The following is a 25,161-nucleotide window of genomic DNA, read 5'->3' as shown; positions in this document are numbered from 1 at the left end:
TCCTTCTGGGTGCCTTCCTCTGCTAAGTAACTCCACACTCACACATGAGGGTTTTGATGAATAAGGGCATCTTTATTGCAGGTTCAGGCAGACTGCCCCTCATGGCGGTCGTACTAGCCGCTCATCTCTTTGCTGCACTCCATTGGGAAGGTTCCTCCTCTCCTAATAGAGTTGCTCTCCACCTCTCCCCTTAGGGAGATTCACCAGCTTGTCTCTCTGCTTTGAGCTGCACAGACTCACAGCTATTGCATCAGACTCTGCAACACTGTTGCAGACCTCCACATGACTCTCCTGAACAGAGTCAGAACACCAACAGCAACAGAACCACTAACTTTAGGCAGTACTGTGTCTTATATCACCTCCAGGAAACAGACACCCTCTGTGTCACTAATCGTGGACACAAAACATGTTGTCACTTCCTTTGGGACATATGACACCTCACCAGGGTTTGAGGGCAAACCTCCATGATTGTTACTGGCAACCCTGCATACTTACCAGGATTACTGCCAGCATGAAAGAGATATGTACACCAATTTTACACATGGCTACATTTACAACAACAAAAATGCCGATTGGACTGAACCTCAAACCTCTACCTACAGTTTCCTGTACACAACCTACTACAGACGTGCGAACGGCTTTTCAAAAGTTAGTGAACTCACCGAGTTAGACATTTTCCATGAACAATAAACTACATCTTTTTGGCCCAAAAAGTTTGCAGAGTTTTTTCACACAAAAATGAACCCCAAAAAGGCAAAAATTTGCAATCTGAAACTTTCTCTACCAATTACCAATTATAATCCAGCCACAATTTTTTCTAACTTTTGAGAAGACCCCCTAAAGTTTTTTTAAATATAACACTGAGGAACTGTATACCATCCAGATAGTATGAAACATTTGGATTCCTCGTCACAGCCAACAGATGTTTTCACGCAGGATGTAGAATTGCGGCTGAAACAATTCGTGCGTTTCTTGCCGTACAATAGAATGGGAAAATTAGTAAGAATTGTCCATTGTTAACCTACATTTTAAATGCAGGAAATCGATATTATGTAGAATAGGAGATGAGGACAATCACTCCACCATGTTTATGCGCTGCTAAGGAAAGGGATAATTGGCCACATCTTCCTGTGTCTGCAATAAAGTGCCCCTGCCAATGAAATACAATAGAACGTGAGACAATGCTCAATCCAGGCACTGTAGGACTTCCGGGATGGTGGGCAGTGTAGCTGCAGTTGGCACTTTCTATGTCTGAAATATGGGAGCCCTAGGTTATGTCGCGAGGAGACATCCCCTACCTTACATAGAGGAGCTTAGGAGGTTTCTGTTTGTATACCAGGTCGGCTCTGACATGTAGAGTAGAGGGAGTCAAATACTGTTCAGGCCTGAAGCATCTGTGTCAAATGTAAGAAAGTGGTATTCAAACCTCAGGTATTCAAGGTGTTTCCGAATACTACACTCGACGACGATAAGACTGTAATAGGCACAGAAAAAGGGGACACGGAGAAATTGGAATATATCGTGGAGCATGTTCTACATACGTCTTTATTGTTTACTTACATTAATTCTTCAGATAATGAACTAGACAACATCTGTGTTATTTTCTCATGGTGCACTGTAGGTGGATAGAGGAATGATGCCATCTACCTATACATCTCTATTCCATGCTATTCTGCATGTGAGTGGGTAAACCAGAAGTCATGGGATAAATGACTTGGCAGGACATGTGCTCTCGCTTTCTCCTTACAGCTAGAGATATGTCGCCAGTCCTGTGAGCACATTACAGGAAAGCTCTCAAACAGGAAGTCCTACGTTAACCAGATCACTGAACATTGTTACATTCAGTTACTATTAGTTCCAGGCCCCATTATATTTTACTGCTTATCTCCTCCATAACATGCAGTTGTTAAATTGTCCCAGATGGGGGTTCTTACGTATAGCATCATTCAAGGAAAGATAGTAACTGAACACATTTTATACATTTGTCTCTGGCTCTAACTGATGAAAAATAACCTTGTGTACTTCTTCAGGTAGAAAAATTGCTTTTTTGATACACACAAATGTAGCAGACTTCATTTTACCTACTTCTGATAACACAACATGTCACGTTATAATGCAGAATATCACAGAGTTTCAATAGGATTACATAGCAATGATCATGCATAATATCACAGAATATCGCAGCACAACACACCAGCAATAACGATAGCTACATCTGTATCCCTCCAAGTGACAAACATTCCAACATTATGGTATTATATGTCTGTTTCACAAAGCTTAGCTGAGGCTATCAAAGCCCACAAGACTAAGTGAGTGATGGGGACAATATCTCATAGTTATTATGGAAGATAAATGTAGTCAGACACTTCCCTTTCAACTGGATGATCCCTGGATACAGAAATGAATGAATAAGACCTGATTTTGTGTGTATGTGCATGCGTGTGTGTGTGCGCATGCACGTGTGCGCATGTACATGTGTGCGCATGCTTGTGTATGTGCGCATTTGTGTATGTGCATGCGTGTGTGTATGTGCATGCGCATGTACGTGTGTGTGCGCATGCGTGTGTGCGCATGTGTGTATGTGGTGTTTTCCAATGGATGGCATGTCATTTCCAGGTTTACCTGTACTTTGCCCTGGGGGTTAGGGTAGGCAGGAAAGACAGGACAGGAAAGTTTTCAGTCCAACTTTTCTAAACACACGACTAATAATCTGAGCAAGCAAACTTGCACAGCCGAGAGTATTAGGGAATGCTATAGGCTTTTTGGAACACAAAGCACTTCTGACAGTGGAACAGTAAAAGTACATGCCTGTGAGTTATATGCTACATGGGCTGGATCTATTTGTAGTCCAGTTTAGCTCCAAAGAGTTTTATTGCAGTACATTGAAGTCTTTGTTGAACCCTCCACTTTATTTCCATTCCATTTCTCACGGCCTTCCTATTCAAATTTATTGACAACAACATCATGGATATATTTGGATAAAAGGTAAGTATCCAGAAATGAAATAAACCCTCTCTTGCAACTGTGAGATTAACACATACCGGCCTTATAAAGAAAAAATGTCTCATGCATATAGTGTAAAAATGCAAGATTCCTACGATAGTGTAACAAAAGTGGTGCAATGCCACGCGGCAGGCTTGAAATGTCGCTGGCATTTGCATCATGTGATTCACGGTTGATATTCCTGCAATTAGTGTGCTCTGTGCTAATCAGGGCCAGACTTTGACCTTCTGAAGCCTTAAGCTATGTCACGTTTAAGAGTCCCCAAAAATTAGAAATACATTTATTATTCTGACTGAAGGGACCATTGGAAATATAAACATGAAACTGGAATGAATTAAAGCGTTATACTCGCATTGTTATATACAAAGATGCCGGATTTTATGACTATATGGAGATATGATTCCCATTGGACATTACAAGTAACCATGCTTCTAAGAGATAGGAGGGGCTTACTTCAGGACTTACATAATGTCTTTGATTAATGAGGAGGTAACTTTCCACACGTGTTTAATCAAGATGATTTTTTCAGTGAGCATTTTGGGTATTGTGGGTGTTATATAAGGTATCATTAGGGAGCTGGGCATTAAGCCACTTACACTTGACAAAGACCATTTTGGTCGAAACGTTGTGTCAGCTTGAATAAATTATTTTGCTAATTTTAAAAATCCGTGCGCCCTGTCCTCTATCCTTCATTGTGCAAAATAGAACAGCAGGAGTCTCCAGCAGCAGATAGTGATGGTGACACTGTCAGACCTCGAGGCTCCGGGCGCTCAATTCCCCCAGCTTCTGACGTCACGTCCGATGATGTTACTTCTGGTTTTGTTGCACTTCGAGATGTCTCTAATAATCTGTTTTTCACAGACAGAACAGCGAAACAGATCTCTGAAAGTAGGGCTCAGGACCCTACGCATTTCACCACGAGTCTTCTGATGATGCCAGCTGTGGTGAAACGCGAAGAGTCCTGAGTCTTGAGAATTGGTGACATCTCTGATAAAGTACATGTATTATCAATGTAACGGGGATTCCCTCCCCCCACCCAATCGCATATATGGCGTATGTAAGGGGAACCTATATGTTACCAGGTGTGGTGCAGTATACCTGTCAGGCTCACAGGAGGTCTGAGCCTCCCCTAGTGAGAGCCTGGGGTGAATCCTCTGGAATGATCTTCTAATTACAGCGCCTCCACCTGTGCAGGATTCTAGGAGTGTAGAATGCCCCCTACACAAGACCCACATATATGAACCACATACACCAAGGTATATATAACACAGGTTTAATATATGGGCAGATAAACCACAATACTCATGCATCAACAATATGACATCAACAGTACATAACTTCAGTGTCACCCTGTAACACTACTAAGCACAACTATCCACACACCTCGCAGGGCCTTAACCCCACACAGTATTCCCAAAGTCCTTGTACCCAAAGTCGCAAGAGTCCCATAACCCCAACCAAGTGTGGGACAGCACTGCCCACTAAGATGAAGTGTATAGGTGGTGCACTTGGTGACTTGGATAATACCTGCCAAGTGCTCCTGCTACCGGGTGCGCAGATGACCTTTACTTGGAATCCCTTGCTCCAGGAGATGATCCAAGATGCCTCCGCCTCAACGGTGGGTGGCTCCCGCATGGAGTGATCCACCTTTATAATGTCTCTTATCCTTGCTACCGCAGAGGATGTTATACCTTCACGCAATTAACCTTCACAGCAATTGCCAGGATAGTTACGTTTCCTGGCTGGACCCTCACTTGTCTAGGTTCTACAGGACCCTGTCCCTAGTCTAAGGGAGTCCCTGTAGTAACCACAAGCTGAGGTGAGTAGGGCCTAGCTGGGGCCTAAAGGGAGACTTCTGGCCTAGTGCATGAGGCTACTTTCCTTCCTACACAAGCACACCCTCCCCTCTCTGTGTCCCAGCTCCTAACTGACAATCCCTGTCTTCACACAACATTGTTGCAACTTTGCAGCATGAGAATCTGTCCGCCTTTTTGGCTGTCTGGCTGCCTGTGACCAGGGTGAAAGTGCAGTCCCCAGAGGCTGCTGGGAATTGTAGTCCTTGGTGGCTCTCTTTAACATTGGGGCCGCGTGCGCGCTGTGTAATGGCCGCCGCCGCTGCTAACTGCACATGTGCGAACTGGGGGATATCCTTGGCTATGGCGCGCCTCTTCTCACTCCCTGTAATGGCTGCCGTATCGCATCTGGGGCTATACTGCGTGTGCGCGAGCTTCCGCCTATGCGCAAACGCACACAAGATGGCAGCGCCCTGTAGCTGATGTCGCTGGGAGCCCCTGGTGACGCGATCACCCCTGCAACTGCCCTCACACTGTCGCAGGTAAGAGAGAGAGAACCGAATGTCTGGGGAGCCAGAGGGGACCAGGCTACATTCTCCCCCTGGTGGAAAATTCAACGCCCCCGCTTGGAGAACATCACAACATAAGGTTACACAATCAAAATGCAGTGCATAGAAGGTATAACTTAACATATGTACTCTAACATCAATGGTACATAACATACTCACATCAGTGATACCCGAGGCCAGCTGAGTGTTAGCTGTTTGCTGAGACCAAGTGTGGAGTGCCCCTAACTTATAATGTTGGGGTACCTCACTTTGACTTTTGTGAGTCTCCGCCTGGGTAGTCTCAACTACTGACACTAGAGTCTCTGTAGACTCTTTGAGATTATGGTCATATGCAACAGTCACTGGTTCCATACTACTTCCTCCCCCTGGTGGAAGGAATAGCACAGTGTCTCTTGGCCAGACCTTTACCCAGCCATCCGCGGCATGGATGCGGTAGGCGAGGAGGTCTTGACCCTTTCCTCGGTCCACATGGCGGACAGAGCGCTCCATGTTGCGCTTAGAGGAGGCAAATTTCAATGGGGCATTCACAACACAGTCCTTGTCCCCGAGTACTTGGGAGGCTTCCACTGGGAAGCGAACGATTAACAAAGTCTCTGTACTCAATGTCTTTACCACATCCTGCAGGGGGTAAAGGGTTGATACCTTTCCACTGCAGGGATTCACGGTGGCCAGCAGGTCATCAGGAACGCTGACTGTTACCACCTCGGCTGTTTTGGGACCGGCCCCCGGCACTTCTGGGGCGGTCCACTCACTTTCTGCAAACTCGGGAGCGTTGGATCCCAGTCCTGGGACCAATTGGGTTGGAGCGCACGGGCTCACCCTTAGTTCAATCACAGTAATACTTATGGCAGCACTGGACATCATGATGGGGCTGACTTTTTTCTTCACCTGGACGACAGTCTCGCACCACTGGACAGCAATCTTCTAAGGGGGACACCTCCGCCATGGCGCGATGCCAAGTGGAGCCAATCGCCCTGGTGGCCAGACTTAAGGAGCTACCGTGCTCCGCGGTCACCTGGAAGCTCACACCTGACACCCCTGGGGCAGTCAACTCACCCTTGTTGTCGTTAGGTACTGGTCCCAAGCCTAGGACCGATGGTACCATCGTAGTAGGCCGGACTGGCCGTTGTAGGGCACACGGGCCCACATCAGGGTCCGCTACAATTGAGATAGTTGGTTCTTTGTCTGCAGCTTCACTTGAGTGGTCCGCCGGTTGGCGCATCACCACAGGTCGTTGACTACTGTCTTCAGTAGTACAGGATGGGGGTAGGGACACCTCCGCAGAGCACAAGTGTCGGGTCGCCTCGCATTCATTGGCGGCAATCGGCATGAAGCGGTCCTGCTCCGGCGGTACCAGTGGTAGCGATCCCCCTTCTCCCTGTGCAGTCACCTTACCCTTCGTTGATTCTGTCATCTGTGGTTCCGTCATCTGGGGTTCTGGTTTTGGAACCAAATCTGGAGCTGTCTCTGTCATCAGGGCTTGGTACTCCTCAAGCGTAGGCAGAAAAGGGCTAGACACAAGATGGTTTGCTCCATTCACAAAGAAAATAGCTCCCCAAACAAGTTCTTTCCCAGGAATATACAATCGGTGCCCAAACACCTCAAGCTGGTGATCTCGTCAGTGGATACTTCCAGGAACCCTTTAGGCAATGAGTAATAGGCAAAGTCAATATTGCCCTTCCTCACTTTATGCAGACACGGGCACAAAAGAAATGGTTGACTTTTCTCACTCGCCATGCCCCTGGTAGCTGAGGTTGTGGTTTGCTGCATCGTGTATCTTTCTTAGGGGGAACAGAAGTTGCTACTGACAGTTCACTGTGCTCACTCCCCCTGCTGGAATTTAGAGGAGGGGCGGCACACTCTTTCAAGGGGTGTTTCTGGCTCTGCACTGAGTCACTCACATCGCAGGGGAGGGGCTCTGATTTTCGCGCCAAACTTTTGTGCACAGTCCCGTTAACTACGCTAGGGCTATCTGCATATACAAGGGGATAGCCTTCTGGTGGGGCACCTGGGGCTGATAAAGTCCAAGGGCCATTTTCCCTGCATAATTCCTGACCCGTCGCTATCCATAGGCTACTCCACTGGACAGTGATGTCAAACCTTTGCTCCATCTGCTTCCACTCTTGGTCTAGGCCCAGGAGTTTCTTTAGGGCCTCCCAAATTTCAATCCCGTCCCCATGACTGGGAACGTTCCCTACTACCAGGGGACCTCATGGATTGAGGGTATGAACATGGTGGACAATTTGACACAAAAACAAAATAGGGCACCCCAGGTCTGATCTTAGCAGCGTCTCCAAATGTAACGGGTATTCCCCCCCCCACCCAATCGCATATATGGCGTATGTAAGGGGAACCTATATGTTACCAGGTGTGGTGCAGTATACCTGTCAGCCTCACAGGAGGTCTGAGCCTCCGCTAGTGAGAGCCTGGGGTGAATCCTCTGGAACGATCTTCTAATTACAGCGCCTCCACCTGTGCAGGATTCTAGGAGTGTAGAATGCCTCCTACACAGGACCCACATATATGAACCACATACACCAAGGTATATATAACACAGGTTTACTATATGGGCAGATAAACCACAATACTCATGCATCAACAATATGACATCAACAGTACTGTACATAACTTCAGTGTCACGCTGTAACACTACTAAGCACAACTATCCACACACCTCGCAGGGCCTTAACCCCACACAGTATTCCCAAAGTCCTTGTACCCATAGTCCCACAACCTCACCCACGTGTGGGACAGCGCTGCCCACTAAGATGACGTGTATAGGTGGTGCACTTGGTGACTTGGATAATACCTGCCCGGTGCTCCTGCTACCGGGTGCACAGATGACTTTTACTTGGAATCCCTTGCTCCAGGAGATGATCCAAGATGCCTCCGCCTCAATGGTGGGTGGCTCAAGCATGGAGTGATCCACCTTTATAATGTCTCTTATCCTTGCTACCGCAGAGGATGTTATACCTTCACGCAATTCACCTTCACAGCAATTGCCAGGATAGTTACGTTTCCTGGCTGGACCCTCACTTGTCTAGGTTCTACAGGACCCTGTCCCTAGTCTAAGGGGAGTCCCTGTAGTAACCACAAGCTGAGGTGAGTAGGGCCTAGCTGGGGCCTAAGGGGAGACTTCTGGCCTAGTGCATGAGGCTACTTTCCTTCCTACACAAACACACCCTCCCCTCTCTGTGTCCCAGCTCCTAACTGACAATCCCTGTCTTCACACAACATTGTTGCAACTTTGCAGCATGAGAATCTGTCAGCCTTATTGGCTTTCTGGCTGCCTGTGACCAGGGTGAAAGTGCAGTCCCGAGAGGCTGCTGGGAATTGTAGTCCTTGGTGGCTCTCTTTAACATTGGGGCCGCGTGCGCGCTGTGTAATGGCCGCCGCCGCTGCTAACTGCGCATGTGCAAACTGGGGGATGTCCCTGACTATGGCGCGCCTCTTCTCACTCCCTGTAATGGCTGCCGTATCGCATCTGGGGCCATACTGCGCGTGCGCAAGCTTCCGCCTAGTTGCGAACGCACACATGATGGCGGCGGCCTGTAGCTGATGTCGCTGGGAGCCCCTGGTGACGCGATCACCCCTGCAACTGCCCTCACGCTGTCGCAGGTAAGAGAGAGAGAACCGAATGTCTGGGGAGCCAGAGGGTACCTGGCTACATCGATATCACACTCTGCGAGGTGGAGAGCTATTGTCACTTTTTACCCCCATCACTCATTTGGGTACTTGGTATGTAAAATGAGAGAAAGTCACGCATTTCATACACAGTCTTGCCCAGGGAAGTCTCTGGCAGGCTTTTCTTTTTACCCTTGTTCAGTATGTGATGAAGAGATAGCTAACACACTGACTCACTGAGTGTCACCAGAGAAAGTTTACAGATTTTTTAATGTCATGTCATTCTGGGAAAGAGCCAATTAACGGACCATGTGTTGCCTTCTTTTTAGCTACCATATTTTGAGCTGACATAATGTGTGGGCCTCGCCTATTTACACAGCTGGCTAAGCTAATAATCAGAGAGTAATTGGATGTACCTAACTGCAAAAATCAATTATTATAAACAATTGTCTCAAATAAGGATTAAATCAAAAAATGATGTGTTTACATGGCAATTCAAACATTTGATACTGCAGCTATTTTTTAACACAATGATGGGTGTCAATATGAAGAAAATGATTATAGAATTTGAGAAGGCAATAGGAATTACAGATGTTATCACCTGCAGCGCACAGATGTTTAATGTAGAGATAGCAACCTCCTGTGGCGCTGAGGCAAGGGCGTGTATTGGAAACAGGAATCTTCTCTTAAACGAATACCTCAGGAGAAAAGACAAAACATGCAGATGGCCTGCAATAGTGCATTACCCAGGGACAACTAGGATTACTAATAAAAAGAGCAATTTATTACACAATGTTAAAACTAAACAATAAAAATTACAATGTATTACACTAAAACTTTGATGTACCTCTGCACTAGACCAATTGATCTTGGAACTTGCTCAGAGGACTCTATGTCTAATCGACCATTATTCAATTGACTAATGTCATAATTGAACGAACTGGGGTATATATAGAAGCAGAGATGCATGGAGCATTTATCCCTGATGAAGAAACCCACTATTTGGAGTTTCGAAACACGTAGGAGGTTTTTTGCCACCGCAGGGACACCGTAGCAGTGAAATTCAGTGGTGACGTCAGCGGAAGAGTTGATCGAGCGTTCTCCGGCAGCAATTTTACACGGAGCATAGAAGTTGATCCTCCACACACAACTGGCGTATTTCACCCTACGGCGAACGGTTGATCCGGCGGAAAATACCCTAAAACCAATGCACATGTCCTATTCACTTCTGGTGAGTAGGATTCCAGTTTTTACCGAGGCGGAGCAAGTTCCAAGATCAATTGGTCTAGTGCAGAGGCACATCAAAGTTTTAGTGTAATACATTGTAATTTTTATTGTTTAGTTTTAACATTGTGTAATAAATTGCTCTTTTTATTAGTGATCCTAGTTGTCCCTGGGTAATGCACTATTGCAGGCCATCTGCATGTTTTGTCTTTTCTCCTGAGGTATTCGTTTAAGAGAAGATTCCTGTTTCCAATCCACGCCCTTGCCTCAGCGCCACAGGAGGTTGCTATCTCTACATTTCCAAGTCTGGTTCAGAGATACCAGAACAATCTCTTTGGGCAGCTCCAGGACTACCTATTGGACATTGTATCTAAGGTTTTGTTTTATATTTACGTATGTGTACATGAGCGCTTATTTTTGCACCTATTTTTTTACCAAGCACAGATGTTTAATGCTGACAAACAGCTGCAGGAGAGGATTGACGTGCTTTGGAAGAATCATTAGAGAAGAGAGAGCCATGTTGGAATGCTGCTACAATATGGTATTGAAATACATTGTGTGTTTTAGTTGTGAGTTTGAAGGCTATTAACTCACATTTGCAGAGATATGTACACAGCAGGGCAGGATCAAAATATCTGATTAAATGAGTGTATGTGTCTAAATAAATGTTGAGTGCCTTTAAGCCGCAGTTTGCCCCTGCGCCTTCCCCTTCTTTGTTGCCAGGATGGGAAGCAGAGGGTCCCCGGAGCTGAATATTGTGCTGATTGTCTCCCCCCAAAACTCCGCCTATAACCACTACTCAAAACGCTCATGGTGTCCTTGATACGTATGCCCCATGGGGCCATGGACTTTATCAGACACGATAATTGTGTGCTGGTGACATACAATATAGCTAAATAAGATCCCTTCCCCACTACAGGGCCAGGTCGAGGTAGTGAGGGAGTTGGTGAACATTATATGCAGACAACTGCTTCAGAAGTGTGATTGGCAGGAGATCTGTGGAAGGGGGTTTGGAATTGCGTGGTAATACACTGCATTATATACTCCAACATGCTCACTGAAAGGTTAAGAGCACCAGCTGCTGTAGTGGCGAAGAAATGAGTTAGTGGCATTTAGTATCTCAGTAGAAATGGCTAAAGAGCAGCACTGGGTACAATCAGTCTACTGTTCTGGAATCTCGACTGGTTGTAATGCCTTTTCAGGGGTATCATGCAAGACAAAAAAGCCCCAATGCTACATACAATATGACAAATTACTTAGTTAAATACTATCTGTTTTTCTTCTCATAAGTAAGGGCCATTTAGTTAAATTATTTGGCCAAAACATTAAAAGCCAACAAATATCAAACCAAATATCACAGGAACAAATATATAATATATGTAATGAAGGGTGAGGGGCTAGTCCTGTACAGTCTAACACAGAGCACATAGCAAGCAATACTCACTCAACGCTGAGTCTATACAGGTTGGCGCACTAAGGGTAAAACTAGAGACAAAAGCAAAAATAAATCACCTAAACGGGGAGGTGATTCCAAGACCCTAATAGCATGAACCCAAAACCTTGGTCTACTTAATGTGAGAGATAATGATAATACCAAAAAGGATGAGAAGGTATGTACAGTAAGATCAATCTAAACTGGGCTATAGGTCTTGCAAGGTCTAATGGAGAAGTCAATTGCATTGAAAACCCATCTAACTATTCGGATGTTTGACATATGAGAACCCTCCAGAAGAAAGGTAGAGCCAAAGGACACAGACTAGTACAATGTTGCACACTGTATAAATACTGTATGTGCTCGTGAAGTATTGACATGTGTTGGCAAAAATCCTGGTGTGTCCTATGTTGAATAGAAATTACTCATCCTGGGTTGATGGGTAACAGGCACTGATCTATTAAAAGGCATATCTTTATTGGTTATTAGAGATGGGACATTTTGGGGCGTGAATTTGGATTCGTGTGCCTGCAAGGGGTCCAGGTACAGTACATCATATTGAGTATTTTCTCTAATATACTTATGTAGCCCACTTTCCCCCACCCTAAGTGAGATTGAGGTGGGTAGGTGTATCTGACTACTTATCAGTGTGGTGCGGTACCTGTTTGGCAACCAGGAGGGCTGAGCTTCCGCCACGGGGAACCTGGGGTATATACTTACACTCGGTGCAGCGCCTCCACTGATGAGGGATCCCAAAGTGGTGGGAGTGTCCCCTCACCAGAACAACCATACAGTAAATACACACCGTGTAAATAAACAGTATTTACTGAGCATGAACGATAACTTCAATGAAACTCTCTTTGCATAACATCAATACATCATAGGAATAACATTGCATCACCCTGAATGCATACCATCCCCTCACCCACAGGTCCATCATCACATCACCCTCAGTTCCTTTGATAATAATGTGAGTGTCCACAACCATAAAGAGAGTGTGAGTGTGAGTGTGAGGGATAGCGCTTCCCTGTGTTGGGGCCCGGTGGTGCACTTATTCTACTACCTCCCTGATTACTGCTCCTGATCAGGATAATCCTTGGACTCAGCAACACCGCACATTGATCCCACGCCGCACTGCGCTGCTCTCTGCAGGAATGGATACTCTTTCTGCACTCAGGCTGCATGGCATTCAGGCACTGTCCTGCAGCATTTCTCTTCATCTACCTCTGAGTATGTGAAGGAGTCCCTGTCTTAAGGCAGTCCCTATCACATACAGTATTCCTCTAGTGTCTCAGGGGACTAACTGGGCCCTGGGGTATACCTCTACCCTAGTCCCTGCATGCAGAAGATCTCTTCCTGTAGCTCCTGTCTGATCCCAGACTCTGGCAGTTCACCACATGCAACTGGCACTGGTGATATTACACACACTGTAAAAACACATAAACCGGCGCCGCAAAGAAATAAAAATAATAGTCTGACCGAATATAGTCCAAAAAAGCTGGGATGAGTTCCAAGGAAGTATCTTCAATGTAGTCTCAAACAAACAAACATAAAAGACGACAACATAGAAGAAAAAAAGAGAAAAAGATCATAGTGCAACTAAAACAAAAAATCACTGATAAGGTATGCAAGAAATGATAGCAGTTTAATACAATGAATAAAAATAAATATAAATACAACAAACAACAAAAGTATTGAAGATACTTCCTTGGAACTCATCCCAGCTTTTTTGGACTATATTCGGTCAGACTACTATTTTTATTTCTTTGAGGCGCCGGTTTATGTGTTTTTACTGTGTATATTGGTTTGTGTGACCTATTTTTTTCCTGGCTGCCTCCACTCCAACATTTGAGTGTGTATTCCTATTAAGTTAGTTGCTTAATTGTCACTAATTTTTATATTAATTGCATTAGCGCTGTTCCCACTGCCCTTCCCCTTTAGATATTACACACACTGTATAACTAGAAAGCAACCCCCCCCCCTTCTTCCTATGATGGGCCTTTCCCTGACACAGCCAAAGCAACTCCTCTAGCTGCACTGCACACAACACTGTCTCTTCTTGTCAGAGCACACAGCACTGCAGCTGTGTCACTGACTAGACTTACACACACCTAAGGGCAGGGTCCCTACCTAAGGGGCCTTCCCTATGAATTTACCCACTAACCTAGTGGGGAGTGGGGCCTACCTGGGGCCTGGGGGTAACCTGGCCTAGTGTAAGAGCCACTTGCTCCTTTCACACTTCCTCCAGCTTCCTGCTCCCAGCTCCAACTGACTAGCGTGGTCTCTGCAACATTGTATCCTTCTCCAACAGGAGAAGCTGAAAACCCTATTTGCTGGCTGGCTGCACGTGATGTGGGTGAAAGGGCAGTCCCCAGAGGCTGCTGGGAATTGTAGTCCACTCAGGACCTCTTTAGCATTGGGACCGCGTGCGCTATCCTTACTGCGCCTGTGCGAAACTGTAATGGCCGCCGCTATGCTTAACTGCGCCTGCGCGACCTCTAGAGGGCCTTCCTGCCTCTCTGCCTTCTCAATGGTGAACCGGGGAGCCAAAGGGGACCTGGCTACACTTAAAGTCTCAAATGACTATAAATCCTGGTCTTTATAAATGATGGCACAATTAAAGGGTAAATCCTTCCATTGCAATAGATACAATAAGCTATCTGCTTGCTGTGGGTTGTAATTAATCAATACTGTAGATGTTTTGTTTCAGAGAGTTTCGGTTCCCAGTGTGACCTCTTTCTTCGCCTAGAGGACGTTCTGTTGATGCAAGAGGTAACAGGACAACGATAGAAAGCATGAGAGAGTACGGGAATGCTCACTACCATTCATTGTCTGCACTGTCATTTCTGAACACATGCTTATTCAATTATCTCATTAAACCTAGTTAATTAAGGCTTTCTTCTGGATCCCCCAGTGATTAAGCTTTTAACTTTTTCCATTGTTTGTGATGTTTTCTTTCTTTTTTTTTTAATCTTGGGGTAAGGAATACATTCATTCAAGAAGAATGAAAACAGGAAACAAAGAGGGAAAAATACACAGGGCAAGTGTAAAGCAGAAAGCATTATAACACAAGTGGCCAACGCCAGTCCTCAAGGGCCACCAACAGGTCAGGGTTTCAGGATATCCCTGCTTTAGCATAGGTGGCTCAATCTGTGGCTCGGTTGAATACGGTCTCACAGGATGTTATAGGATCTCTGCCAGCTTTTAACGAAGACGTTCTTTTTTTACCTGCTTCCTCTCTCTTCAGCTCCTGTGAATCTTTCATAGTTACAATCTTGACACTAATTCAATCACGTCATCACTAGCAGGTATTTCATCATGTGGATATGTTTAATATACTCTTAAATATGTAAAAAAGCATACAAACTATAAGAATATTATTGATAATACACGCAATATTTTTTTCTTATGCAGCCCTCACATTGTCAGCAGCGCAGCACATATCCCTTTGCAGGCATGAGGAGTCCCCTAAATAGGGTGACCCCATTTCCAAAAGTAAAAACCGGGACACAATAAAAATGTATTTCGAAAACATCTCTTAAAAATAAATATTATAATGGTATTTGTCCAATAGTGTCGCCATTTATACTGTTTTATTCATTTCACTCTCCCCCCTCCACTTCTTTTCCCTCTCTCCTCCCCTCCTCCACTCTCTCACACAGACAGATACACAGTCACACACAGACAGACTCCCACCCCCCAGTCTGTGTGTCTCTCCTGCACAGGTAGCTTTGTCTCAGGAGGGGGCCGCGCCCCCAAAATGTTATTGTAGCTCCTCCCATTACTATGCTGTAAAGTTTAGAAAATGTTTGCAGTACAGAACCAATATATCTCTCCCCCCAAGTCTGTGCGTGTGTCTCTATCTCCCCAGGTCTCTGTGTGTCTCTCTCTTTCTCCCCGGTCAGAGAGAGAAAGAGAGAGTGTGTGTGTGTGTGTGTGTGTGTGTGTGTGTGTGTGTGTGTGTGTGTGTGTGTGTGTGTTTATTTAGCCACATTGGTTTTAGCCAAAAGACTGCCCATTAATCTTCTAAATTTTCCCTGCAAAATACATTTTGTTCCCATTTACACTTACATTTAGAGATGGGCAAATGTGCCCGAATCTGTTTCCCGGATTTTCTCGCATTTTCACCAGAAAATCCGTTTCGCGGTGTAAAATCCGCAAACGGATTTGGACGGTTTCAATCCATGCGGATTCATAGAAATCTACCATTGGATGCAACCCACTGACAGATTTGCAGAACCCAATCCGCGGATTCAGCAATCCATTGCTGGATTCTTACGAATTCTTAACGATTGCTGAATCCTCAAATCCGTCCACGGAATGAGGAACACGTGGAGTGTATGGGTGTAACAAGTAATTACCCCTGTTAAGAAACGTGCCTCTAATCCAGCAGTGTGCTGGTTAATTGCACACCTGCAATCAACCAACCCCACCTGCCTAATCAGAACTCTGTCAGAAAAAGCCTGCTCTGAGACACAGGAAGGGGATTCCTTAGTCTCACAATTGGGACTGACCCAGGAAGGACAGATGTCTTGAGCTGCAAAGAGACTGCAGGCTGACAGCAAGACAAAGGGGAGAAGATTTCTACACCTGGATCCTGATATTGCTATAGCACACAAGGAGAGCAGAGGGGCCTTCCCCTACAGCTACAAGATACAGATAATACTTTCTTAAGGGACTGTTATATATCTGTATATATGTATATATATTTGGGGCCGGTAATTAGCTTCGCTAACCACCCAGTTAGAGAGGGCTGGACTACATGTGTAGATAGTCTCCAAAACGGAGCAGGTTTTTATTTGGCGTATTTTGAATGTTCTGCTGTGTTAAAGGGACAGGCGCAATAAAGCCTAATTTTAGTTTCACTTTAAACGGTCTCCATTGCGTACCTCTGCACACATCTCTTACAATGGGTAATAATAATTTAAAAATCCACAAAACGCGAATCGCCCTTTTTGAGAGTGACCCACGGAAATTCACGGGCGAAAGGAACCGGACGATCCGCTACAGATCCAAATATGCAAAAAATAAATCCGCCAATCTCTCGTTACATTGTATTCACTGTTTCACTTGATTTAATTTTATTGCCTGTGGCACGGGGAGAGGAAGTAACATGCCCAAGATGGCAAGGAGAGTTGATACCGAGAGTTAATCAAGCCCCCGCAGCCCCAAGCAGAATGCATTTAGAGGTAAATGTATACCCATTTAGTTCTTCACTCACCTGCTTTTCAGTGTGTCTGTTTCTTCATGTTTTCCTGCTCTCTTCTTCACATCGTCCAGCTGATTTTTCTTCCTTTTAATGTAACGCACAGCGGTCATTCAGGCCGTTCTCATTGGAAAATCTCCATTCAGGTTTATGGGGATTTTCGCAGAAAGCAGGGGAGCGAAGATGGGTCCCCATAGGAGAGAAAAGCATAACATAGGGCAATATTGCAGGGTTCAGTGAAGATCTTGTGACTGGTCTCTTAGAAGATTATACTCACAAAGGAAGATTAAAATCAGGCATATTCAATCTGTGGCAAACGGGGGTCGGACTTGCGAAAGTGGTACAAATAATACAATAATAATATTAGGGTTCAGAATAATCAAATGAGTTTTTATTGTATACAAGTGTACACAGGGAGAGAAAGCTTACAGAAGCTCTCTCTGACAATATAATGATTGACAGTACCTTTTATACACTGCTAATGAGTAATACGCCCCTTCAGAAGGGGCTGGCGTAGAAAATGGAAAAATACAGAAATTACACAAATAATGCTAAAAAAAACCTTATACAAGCTTAAAAAAAACTTATTTTATACAGGCGACCTTTACTCTATATATTTCTGCCTCTGCGTGGGGGTTGTGATTTTGTGATTACACAGAACATATTACAGCCTCGGGTATGCCAGCAGCTAGATAAGGGAGGTGGCTCATATTCTGAGAGTCAGAACAACATCTATTCCTGAGAATTAGTGGGGGCTGACTTCTCCTGGGAGCGACTGCACAAACCAACATTCCTGCATACAGCTTACATACGCCATTCACTCAAAATGTTAGAACAGACAAAATGGCTGCTATGGTTCCTGTGCCTGACTTATGATCCATGTGACTTGACACATGCCCTGGGTGACCCCCCACCTTCCTCACATCCAATCTTCACAGACTCCACCTGCTCCAGTAGGGCTCAAGGAGAGAAAGAGAGACTGCAATGGTGCAGATAATTCTTATAAAAACAATTTACTAGCATAAAACAATATCCCCCTGAATTCAAGGCTTACATCAGGGTAGATAGTTAGTATGAACAACCTGAATAAGCCGCCGTAACTCCCGTGTGTACTATATGGTGAGTCGCGTTCTCACCACACTGCAGGACTCCGCCCATTCCGATCACATCACTTCCGGGATCCCGATGATGCGGAGGGTGCAGATGGCGCTTCTCTCAGGCGCTGGTACCACGCTCAGAGTCTCCTACTGTGACAAGTGTTGGACTCAACACGTTTCGCTCTGGTTCGCTTCATCAGGATTTTAATCTTTGTTTGTGAGTACAATCTTCCAAGAGACCAGTCACAAGATCTACATTGAACCCTCCAATATTGCCCTATGTTGTTCCTTTCTCTCCTATGGTGATCCATCCTTCGCTCCCCAACTTTCTGTGGATATCATTTGTGGAGGATATGGAGACATATCCTGTTTCAGGGTTTTCGAGAGGAGGCGTATATATATATTTTTAATTGTTCTATCACATATTATTATATGGTCACTAATACAGTACGTGCACCAGTATAATATCACTGTTTATTATTATTCTTTTCACTTTTTATCACTAGATTTATCTGTCAATATTGATTTGACTGTTCACCACTTAGAATAAAAATGCAATCTTAGTATAGATTTATTAACGTTTTATCCAGTGTTTAGTGCCAGGCTCTTTTTTTTTTTTTTACACGTTTATAGGGATTTTCATCTGCAAACCTCTCAAATGGCCAGTTTGATAGTATATAGAATTAATTGTACTATCTCTATACAAACTCCATAGAAAACATATACATTCCAAGTTGCAAATAATAAATATATATCTTTTTTTTTTTTAAGTTAACCCGTATTGTTTATCTACTTAAGATAGTAATCTAACATTAACCCAGTTTTACTCTTTTAAATAGTCTAGCATTAAATGGAGCAGCAGTAAGCAGCAGTTTGTCCCATGTTCCTGTGCAGGACGGGTCCTCTGAGACCATTCTCCATCCCGCAGAGGTAAATGAGAATATTCACAGGTAGTGCCAGGACCTGCATACCGGTCATGCCGTGACGTGGCTGCAGGCTTATAACGCTTTGGCCAAAGGGTTTAACTAAATTACCCTTACTCATAAGAATACTAACATTGAAGTATTTAACTATGTATTTTGTCACATTGGATTGTAAGAATTGAATCCTGTCATTTCATCCTAAACTGTGATTTTAAATTGCAACCAGTTTGACCTATATATTTTCAACATCTTTTTATTATTAAAGTAAATTGTAACATTGTAATGTAATTTGTTATCCTATTGCTATACATACTGTATTGTAACAACAGTTTGATTTGTTCATATTAATAGTTTTTTTTTATATTCACTTGTGTTTGTGTTTCTCTGTCACACGTCCCCAAAAAGAACGTGAAATACAGGATTGTGTTTCTTACAGGATGTAGCGTTGGGTATTTTTGTTTTTAGTGCTAATAATATGCAAAAGAGACGTTTCCCCTCACATCACGTGTCCCTTAAAGGCCGTTACTGCAAACACAGGGAATTAACGTTAGATTATTTGGGTCATGCCTAAAGGTGGCATTACCCACACCCGGACTCAGACATATGCTTTTGATTAAAGACCTAGGCGACATGATTTGATTATACTTTGTACTGTACATCCAAATGAGCACATTTCCCAAGTATCTCAGGTGTGTTCAGGTTTGTTGACAGGTATCTCTCAGGTATATGGTACAGGAGTTTTAGGGCAGGTACATAAGTTTCTTGGTAGGTCTCCCTCTCCCTCAGGTACGTGCTAATGCTATTTTGCCCGTTAATCCCTGGAAACTATTCGGGATGCCAATTATACAAAGTAACATTGGAACTGGCCTGCTGAGTGCCCATGAAAACCCCACTGCTCGCTGTCTCAGGATCATTTTAAATTAACCACAAACCCCGGAGGCTCCCGAAATCTTGGGCAGATGCAAGTTTTTAGCTGAATGTCACATGATTGTCTGTGTGTCGGTACGAATTCAGGCACAGTCTGTTTGCTATGCGATGAATGCATGAAACGATGAGTGTATGTATGTATGTATGTATGTATGTATGTATGTATGCTCGGGTGAATGCATGTATGTGACTGTGTATGTCTGCATGAAGGCAAGTCCTATTATTGCATTTGTGTCCATTATAGCCCTGGGGGGCCCCTACAATCTGTTTCCACTTAAAGCGGCAATCCATGAGGGCGATCATTTTTGTTTTGAACCTAAGATTGAAGCAGGGGGTCTCCGGAGCACAGAACCCCATTCATTTCTGCTCTGAGGGCCCCCCTGCTTCCCGAGATACAAACCACCAAAGGGGGCGCCGGTCTCTCAGCAAAGTTTAAAGTTCCGCGTCACACGGTCCAACAGGAAGCTGAACCTGGTGACGTCGCGGCTTCCTATTGGCCGGCAGGGCGTGGGAGCTTTGGAACTCTGGCAGCTCCGGAAGCAGCGGGTCTTCGGAGCTGAAATTAACGGGGTTCAGCGCCGGAGACCCCCCACTTCAATGGTGTAAATGTTTTTACAAATAAATGCAAAAAAAAAACCCCAAAGTGCTTGGATTTCTCCTTTAAAAGCCCGGTCCGATGCTATCCCTGCAGCCACACGGCCTGGGAGTTGGGGGCTTGCAGAGGGCAGTGAGTGGGCCCCGCAGCTGCTCAAACTGCAGCACAAATTATGAACTCCTGCCAATCGCTGGTGCTTTTTATTAAGAATATGTTTCTCCAATTGTAAAATACTAAATAAATCAGACAAGGAGGGATATGACTAAAGCAGGGGTCCGGTCCGCAAGAGCTACCAACAGGTCAGGTTTTCACAATATCCCTGCTTCAGCACAGGTTGCTCAGTCGACTTGGGCTGATTGAGCCACCTGTGCTGAAGCTGGGATTCTGAGTCACCTGTGCTTAAAAAGAAACGCCAGTGGGTGGAGTAGGAGGCGGAGTTTGGATGTTATCCGCGGCCACCTAGGCACATGATGCAGAATGTAATCATAAATACGTTAAAAATGGCCGCCCCGGTTTTTTCTTTGGGAAAAAGGCAAATGCGAGGAGGCGCAAACAATTCCGAACGCTTCCGGATGGATGAACATGACGCGCACCGTACAAAGACTGAGAAAACGCGAAGAAAATGTCAGAACATGACCAATGACAAGCCAGCAAAGGCCGGTAACTCATTTAGGCTAGGAATTCATTTTTTGAGATTTAACGCCCTCTTTTCATTTGTTTCAAAATAAAAAAACTTTATATGTAGCACCCCAGAATATGACAGCAAAGTGGGATACACAAAAATGGCCGCCGTACTTTGCACCTGCACACTGCTCTGCATTATTCTGTCGTGGGACATTTTGGGGGCTTACAATTCAGGGCAAAAGTGGTGCAAACCCGTGGCAAACAGCCGTACAACACACGTGGTTAGCACCAAAGCATGCCACATTGTAACAAAAGGAGCTTCAAGTTACACAAATAGAACAAGTGGGAAAAGAATAACACAATGGCGACAAGGACTTTAACATTCACCACAACCACTGCCAGCCTCGTCAATCATGTACAAAGTTTATTTCACTGAAATAGAAAGTTGTTAATGCATTACATTGTGAATGGGATTTACAAGGGGGAAAGGACAAATCATTCCTCGCCTGCAAGACAAAGATGCAATGGATTAAATAAACTAGGCTGGTAAGAGGTGGATACTCAGCACTCGTATGTCCAATGGCCCTGACGCTCTTCTAAAAGCCAGGCCCCCTTTTGAGGCAGGAATGGGAAACACTGCAATATCTCTGGATATGAAGCAAAAAACTTCTGCACCTGCTCTGATAAGTTAGAGAAACACATCTTTATTTGACTTCTGTTTACATAATAAGTAATCGAATAACTTAAAACTGATAACACAAACTCGGACAACTTATTAGGACGTCACTAAAAGACATGCATCGATAAACACAGAAAACACATTCACGTGTGCATGTACAATATTAATGCGGTTAGCAATAAATGGCTACAAATGTGTCCAACAGTATTTCTGACTGTATCAGGAAGACATCTACTAATAGTTCTCTCAGCCCAGGGGTGCGTCAGGGGCGCGGAGGCGGTTAAGGAATGTGACATATGCAGAAGGGTTTGCTTCCACCTTGATTTTAAGTATACAAAGCGTGTTGTTGTTATGATCTGCCTGCAGTGAGCAAGAAGCATTCTGGGGACATGTGGCTATGATCAAGCTAAGCAGATTGCCTTAAGAGGCAGCAAATCCCAATTTGTGACATCATTGTTATGGAGTCAAGAATCCCACGTTTAACCCTTCGGAGGGCATGATGATGTTGGGGCACCATTATAAGAAGTGGCTGACTGGGGGGGGTCCCTGTGACGTTGCACCAATGTCATTGGCGTTTCGCTCGTTTCTAGGGGAGGTCGCGACCTCCGTTCTTATCGAGCGGAGAACACCATTGGAAGCCAGAAAGTCCGCGGCCCCAACCTTGCAGGACCCAAAGGGTTAATGCAATAAGGCATTTGGGGTTTGACTCATAGAGCTCTTCAAGGGACGTGTCTTTTGTTTTCTCTTTCTAACTCCAGTCCGTAAATAATTGCTCGGTCGCGAGGCTGTCACCTTATTATGTGGGAGAAAAAATATTTAAATATGGTTTCCTCGTTAGCCTCTTTGTTGACAGAGGGGCCCAAACTGGCCCCTCCCAAACTGAAGGGGTTAAGTCAGAGATTCTCAAGACCTCCCGTCAGGTTTATGGGATATCCCTGCTTCAGCACAGTTGGCTCAATTAGTGGCTCAGTCATTGTGCTGAAGCAGGGAGCCACTGATTTGAACCAACTGTGCTGAGGCAGTGATATCCTGAAAACCAGACCTGTTGGGGGAGTGGGGATAAATAAAGATCCTACATGTTACTATCAGTGGAAGGATTTTGTACTTGATTTAGATGTATATTCTGGATGGCTTCTAATAAACGCTGGGGTGACATTCATTTCCAGCGCCTGTGGCATGTAATAATTTCGGCATTTCCTGAGCCCCGCTGTAATGTGAAACAGAGGCCGCCTTTAAGTCGGTAGATGTGACCACAACATAGCATCAGCCGGGTGTGCGATATCCAGTCTCACCGCAATATCTGGTCAAACACTTATATCAAAGGAGACTTCTGCAATATGCATGTACTGTATGTATGTCAGGGGTCCCCAACTCCGCTCCTCAAGACCCCCCAGCAGGTCGGGTTTTCAGGATATCCCTGCTTCAGCACAGGCGGCTCCATCAGTGGTTCCCTGCTTCAGCACAGATGTCTCAGTGGCTCAGTTAATGACTGAGCCACTGATTGAGCCCCCTGTGCTGAAGCAGGGATATTCTGAAAACCTGATCTGTTGGGAGGGTCTTGAGGACTGGAGTTCAGAAACCCCTGATGTATGTAATAAAACTCGGTCTAACACATGGCAAAGAACCCATGTTTCCACTTAGCAGTTCAGCTACAAACATACAGACCTCGAGTGTCAAGATCAAGATATCCATGTTGCTATTTCAATCCAAACACAGTAACACAATCAATGTGTGTGTGTGTGTGTTATTTGGTCATGCATAGCTGGGGACTCGGGACAGGCAAATTCATCAGGTATCAACAGCTGCCTGATGCCAAGCGAAGACGGAACTGAGAGGCCCCTCTGCACCCAGGAACAGTGGGGCCAATGTGGGTCAGAACAACCTGCATCAGATGCATCAAAGGCGTTCTTTTTGTATTGATTTCAATCAGATTTTTTTCTTTAATGCATATATAACGATGTTTTTTTACCGCAGAATTGCACCGTCTTTGCCTTGATGCACGTGCCCCTTCATGTTTAAAGAATGAGAACCGCTGCGGCTATGCCTGTCTCTCTGCGAGACTGGGCTAGAAGCAGCGCACAGAGGAGCTCCGGGATTATCAAAGTAAAGGAAGCCCCGTTAGAAGAAATTAGAGCTTTACCTTTCCGAAATCCGCTGCAATTCTGCTGGTTTCGCCTGCGTTTGGTTTCTGGGAGACTTCAGTAAGTAACACACTTAAGGGTCTAATTCAGTAAAGACTAATGCAGCCATTCGGGCCCTTTCCAGCTGCAAATCCCCAGTCACGTCAAGTAGGGTTTGGTCCGGAAATGGCACAAACGGCTGCTTTGGGCTTTATTGAATTAGACTTATCTCAAGTGTCACAAACCGGAGCATTGATCCTAAACCAGTGACAATGGTGTCGTATGTATGCTTTGCCCAGTGTTAGACCCGAATAGATCCACGCGCAGAATAGCCAGCAATGTTCTGATGGGTTTTATGAAGCAGTTGAATTTAGGAGGAGATAAAAAAAAAGAATTTAGGAGGAGATAAAAAAAAAAAAAAACATTCTAAGCTGGTCGGACTTTTAAACTTATATCACAGTTATGAAGCTTGACATGTGCTTTATATTTGACACTAAAGGACACAGATCCATACTCGCTAAGCAGATTGCTGCCATAAAATACCTTCCAGCACTGGAATACACCGCACAGCCCATACACATCGATCTCCTGTAAGCACCGTCCTTCAGCACTGGAATACACCGCACAGCCCACACACATCGATCTCCTGTAAGCACAGTCCTCCAGCACTGGAATACACCGCACAACCCATACACATCGATCTCCTGTAAGCACAGTCCTCCAGCACTGGAATACACCGCACAGCCCACACACATCGATCTCCTGTAAGCACCGTCCTCCAGCACTGGAATACACCGCACAGCCCACACACATCGATCTCCTGTAAGCACCGTCCTCCAGCACTGGAATACACCGCACAGCCCACACACATCGATCTCCTGTAAGCACAGTCCTCCAGCACTGAAATACACCGCACAGCCCATACACATCGATCTCCTGTAAGCACAGTCCTCTAGCACTGGAATACACCGCACAGCCCAAACACATCGATCTCCTGTAAGCACCGTCCTCCAGCACTGGAATACACCGCACAGCCCAAACACATCGATCTCCTGTAAGCACAGTCCCCCAGCACTGGAATACACCGCACAGCCCATACACATCGATCTCCTGTAAGCACCGTCCTCCAGCACTGGAATACACCGCACAGCCCACACACATCGATCTCCTGTAAGCACAGTCCTCCAGCACTGGAATACACCGCACAGCCCACACACATCGATCTCCTGTAAGCACAGTCCTCCAGCACTGGAATACACCGCACAGCACATACACATCGATCTCCTGTAAGCACAGTCCTCCAGCACTGGAATACACCGCACAGCACATACACATCGATCTCCTG

The 25,161-nt window shown here is 45.1% G+C and overlaps 1 protein-coding gene across 1 annotated transcript in view; it reads right to left on the bottom strand.

The window, feature by feature from the left end:
* Positions 1 to 17,274, bottom strand: part of LOC142497870 (uncharacterized) — a 44,703-nt gene extending 27,429 nt beyond the window's left edge. The window contains exon 1 of the mRNA XM_075606267.1: positions 16,867 to 17,274. The gene's annotated coding sequence lies outside the window, so the exon portion shown is untranslated. The remainder of the gene's footprint in view (positions 1 to 16,866) is intronic.
* Positions 17,275 to 25,161: the final 7,887 nt, after the last annotated feature.

This window comes from Ascaphus truei, chromosome 6 (assembly GCF_040206685.1).
Source record: "Ascaphus truei isolate aAscTru1 chromosome 6, aAscTru1.hap1, whole genome shotgun sequence".
In the NCBI taxonomy this organism is placed as follows: Eukaryota; Metazoa; Chordata; class Amphibia; order Anura; family Ascaphidae; genus Ascaphus; species Ascaphus truei.
The sequence above is the reverse complement of the archived record's forward strand: the minus strand, read 5'-3'. Positions and strand labels throughout refer to the sequence as shown.